Source organism: Cebus imitator, unplaced genomic scaffold, assembly GCF_001604975.1.
Source record: "Cebus imitator isolate Cc_AM_T3 unplaced genomic scaffold, Cebus_imitator-1.0 Scaffold1243, whole genome shotgun sequence".
NCBI classification, from domain to species: domain Eukaryota; kingdom Metazoa; phylum Chordata; class Mammalia; order Primates; family Cebidae; genus Cebus; species Cebus imitator.
In genome coordinates this window covers 13,660-18,297 of record NW_016108558.1, presented here as the reverse complement: position 1 = coordinate 18,297, position 4,638 = coordinate 13,660, and the positions used below count along the sequence as shown (strand labels likewise).

Genomic DNA, 4,638 nt, shown 5'->3' with positions numbered 1-4,638 from the left:
TAGAATTCTGTAGCTTGAAGTGTAGACCAGAGCCATTATTGTGCAGAGTTTATTGTTCTTTCAGTGCAAGTTATTTCTTATTTTTCTTTTGTTGAGATGGAGTTTCGCTCTTGTTACCCAGGCTGGAGTGCAATGGTGCAATCTTGGCTCACCACAACCTCCATCACCTGGGTTCAGGCAATTCTCCTGCCTCAGCCTCCTGAGTAGCTGGGATTACAGGCACGTGCCACCATGCCCAGATGATTTTTTTTGTATTTTAGGTAGAGACAGAGTTTCACCATGTTAACCAGGATGGTCTCAATCTCTTGACCTCGTGATCCACCTGCCTCGGCATCCCAAAGTGTTGTGATCACAGGCGTGAGCCACCACGCCCAGCCCTGCATTTCTTTTTTTAATTCTTCAAGTCTGTGAATAAATTGGAAATGATTCGCCTTCATGAGTATCAGGAGACCTATTTTCAATATTGCTTTCCAGATAGACTACAACGCTAACCTGCCCATGATTTGTTATTTTTTCTGAAAATTTCATAGAAGTGCTGTGTTGTTTCTTTCACAAGGATCAGTGGACGGGCCTCTGTCTCCTCCACAATGGTCCACTGAGGCATTCGGACAACCGTCTCCTTCTCCTAAGGGAGCATGTGTGTTTAAAGAGTCTAAAACCATGCAGGAAGTGGGGAGAGGGTTTTCTTTATCCTCCTCATAGAGTACACAAGTCAGAATAAGCCTATGTCGGTTATCTGGTCTTTAACAGATCAAGAATATGGCACAGCTGCCATGATGAACAGCTCAAGAGGCTCTTCCCCTACCAGGGTGATGGATGAAGGCAAGGTAAATGTATCCATTTTGAATATTTATTTCAAGAACATTTAGCTTTTCCTACAACTCTCTCTTTCCTTCATCTCCTATTTGTGTGTTCTATCGGTACTGTCTCATTTGTTTTTCTAAAAAAGCAAACTGTTCTCCAAGAGCCTGAAGTCCCCTCAGTTCCCAGCATTACATCTTGAGCTGAGCATCCAGTAGCAGTAAGCACTTAGAAGTGTGGACTGAACTGGGCTATAAATTGCCTGGCGATATTGATCTTACTTCTGTCCTTGACTTGGGAGCGCTCCTGAAATCTGACTGATTTGTTGGGCTTTTCCTCTCTCTTCTGTTTGGTTAGACATTTAACCTGTGTAGAGCATTTGCTGTAACTGTAATTAGCTTAAGCAAAAGTGAAAAGTCTCCACTCTTCTGTATTTAAGTGTTTAATGCTCTTATGCAAAGTAAATTCATTGTAAATTGTATAATTCATTATTATGTCTTCATTTGGAAATGTTCTATTTAAGAATCTCCCTAATTGTATACTAGGCAAAACCTATTTTGAATGATCTGAAATTACAGATTGATAACAGAAGAATGTTTGTTGGTAGTGCAGTACTGAATAGTGGAAGTCTATAATTACCCATTGAGCCAGTTCTCAGCAGTGTCCTTAAACAGTATTCACATAAGTGTATTCTCTTGTAACTTGTTGAGCTGTTAAGGCTGGTAAGTCCTCTGATCATACCTCACCATGCTTCTCTGTATTGAAATCAAAGTACATTTATTTTAATGATTGAGAGTTTCCAAACCACTTTCCCATAGGAAATGAGTAGTCAGTGTCTCATAGTAGACAGTATTACTAGGGAATGAAGGTAAATAGAGTGTGCCTGTGTAGTTTGTGTATATAACATTGCTCCTCTTGGAACACGCTTTCGAGTTCCAGCACATGACTCGAGGAATACACATCTCTTGAGAAATCTTTTTATCCAAGGGCAACTTGGACAAGACCCAAGACCCGTTTGATGTAGAAGACTTCAGAGACAGTAGAGACTACTTTGTTAGAGAGGAGAAGTAGAGGTGGAAAGGACATGGCCTTGGAGTCAAACCTGGCATTGAATTCCAGCCCAGGTTCTTACATGCTGTGTACTGTCAGAAAATTATCTAATACTTTCTTTGCCTGTGTTCCTGCATATTTAGAACAAGACTGTCCTATTAGAGATTTAGAGATAGGAGAATTCGAGTTAACATATGTAAGACCTGTTGAAGGTACTCGGAATAATTGCTATGACATGGTAGAGAATGGATTTTTCATTCTGTTTCATTCTTTGCATTCTAAATATGGAAATTATTCTGATGGGAGGGATGTGCAGAGGGAGTGACTGCCTTAGAAATAGTATTAGTGAAGAATGACTTCCCTTTATAACCTCTGCTTTCCTTTCCATGTGCAGATATAAGCAATAATATGATTATAGCAAAAATGTTCCCTTCTGTGACATACTTTTAACCTTTCTAAGCTGTCGGTGTTAACAAATGAGAGCAGTAGTTGTTGCACTAATTCTGCTCTTTCGACAGGTGCCTGACATGTTCTTCATTGGTTTTAGAATTTACTGGCGTTGGTACTTTTGTCTGTCATACCAGAGTATTTGAAAGCTTCTATTGCTTCTACTCTGCAGGTTAATATGATTCCAAAAGGGTCCCCTCCTTTCCCAGGAGCCCCTCTTATGAGCACCCTCATGGGAGGCCCTGTACCACCACCTATTCGATATGGACCACTGCCTCAGTTCTGTGGACCTTTTGGGCCTCGGCCAATTCCTCCACCCTTTGGTAAGATGATCTGAACAGTAGTGATTAACTTGTAAAGCATAGTCATGTTCTCTCTCTACGCCTTTCCAAAACAACTGCAATTGCAGGGCTTTGCAGTGCAGTGATGAAGCTGACTGCTTACATTGTAACTTCTCCCCATGTTTCTTAAGACACAAAGGGTGCTGCATAATGTCCTGTGATTAGATGGACAATAATGTTCTTTAATGGAACATGGAAATGGACTATTTATAGAAAGCCAGAAATATTCAACACATGTGTTTTGAACATCTCTGTCTGTGTACTATGTTCTGCAATGGATAGCAATGTAGATAAAACACATCCCCTAATTGTCATGTGCTGTAGGGCACAGATATACGCAATCTACAACATGAAGCTTCTAATCACTCATAACAGAAGCATAAGCAGTGGGTCACAGAAAATTAGAGTGGGAAAGGTAAAGCCCTCAACCCTCAGGTTGGGGAATACAAAGGAGGGAGATATCAAAGAGAAGGTAGAATTTAACTGCTATCTAATGAATTCTGCTGATTTAATTAGATGAAGCTGGAAGACCTTTTCCAGCAGGGCAAGCACCTTGATTTTTATGGCATATTTTAGGCACTTGTTGAGCTACTACATTAATTTTTAACATACAGTAGTAAACAATGGAATTTATCAAAATGTTTGTTGTAATGAAGCCATATTTAGTCTGTCTTCTCATTATGGTATATAGTACTTTCAAGTACAAATCTCTCTCAAGATAAAGATGGCAGGCCAGGCACAGTGGCTCATGCCTGTAATTCTAGCACTTTGGGAGGCTGAGGCAGGTCGACCCCTTGAGCCTAGGAGTTTGAGACTAGCCTGGGCAACATGGTGAAATGGTGTCTTTTCAAAAAATACAAAAATTTGCTGCGTGTGGTGGTTTGCACCTGCCGTCCCAGCTACTCAGAGTCTCGGGGGGAGGATCAATTGAGCCCAGGAGATTGAGGCTGCAGTGAGCCATGATCACTTCACTCCAGTCCAGCCTGGCTGACAGGCAAGACCCTGCCTCCAACAACAAAAAAAGTATGACTGATTATATTAACATACCTGGCATCATCTTAATTTAGCTATGTTCCTAGGAATTCACTCGACATAATTTTTGTTTTCCAGGCCCTGGTATGCGTCCACCACTAGGCTTAAGAGAATTTTCAGCAGGAAAACGGGACCTGACACTCCACCCTCAGGAATTTTTACCAGGACATGCACCATTTATACCTTTAGGTCCTCTTGGCCCAAGAGAGTACTTTATTCCTGGTACCCGATTACCATTCCCAACCCATATTCCCCAAGATTACCCACCACCACCTGCCACAAGAGACTCACTACCAACAGTTTCTAGAGATGAGCCTCCTCCTGCCTCTCAGAGCACTAGTCAGGACTGTTCACTGGCTTTAAAGCAGAGCTCATAACTATGACCTCTGATGTTTCATTGGAGAAAAAATGGACTGTACGTTATTCATTACAATAAAGGATTTCGTTGGCTTCAAAATCCAAGTTTATTTTAAAAGATCTGTTGTTAGAACTAAGCTGCCTTGGCAGTATGCATTTTTGAGCCAAACAATTCAGAAATGTCATTTCTTCCCTAAATAAAAATCACCTTTTAAGCTATAGCATCCTTACTACTTTGAAATGTGCAATTAAGAATACTTGTGTTTTAGCTAATGTAGCATTGTAATTGCTAAATAATTTAGAATGTTATGAAAAATATGAACATTTCCTGTGGAAATGCTTTAAAAACATGTATTTCCATCATCCTGTTTTTAGCATACACCAGCTGAATACGGAGCAATGGTGTTTATATGCATTTTTGTTTTTCTTAAAAAACTATCTGGTCCCAAAGACTGTTAAGCTAAAAATGTTTACTAAAAGGTCACTAAACTTTCTTCCCCCTCTTGCTGAAATTCTTTGTAGTAATAGTTCATAAAAAGTTGTTTATTAATATTTCCCAAGTGTCTGTTGATTCACTGGACTGTTAGGAAGGTTGTGCCATTTGGAAAGC

The 4,638-nt window shown here is 40.3% G+C and overlaps 1 pseudogene across 1 annotated transcript in view; it reads left to right on the top strand.

Annotated features, from left to right (window-relative positions):
- The window catches only part of LOC108298940, a 10,607-nt pseudogene extending 6,358 nt beyond the window's left edge, over positions 1-4,249 (top strand). Inside the window, exons 3-6 of the transcript XR_001822764.2 lie at positions 557-637; positions 757-827; positions 2,471-2,621; positions 3,750-4,249. The product of XR_001822764.2 is annotated as a transport and Golgi organization protein 1 homolog (transcript). The remainder of the gene's footprint in view (positions 1-556; positions 638-756; positions 828-2,470; positions 2,622-3,749) is intronic.
- The last annotated feature ends 389 nt before the right edge of the window (positions 4,250-4,638 follow it).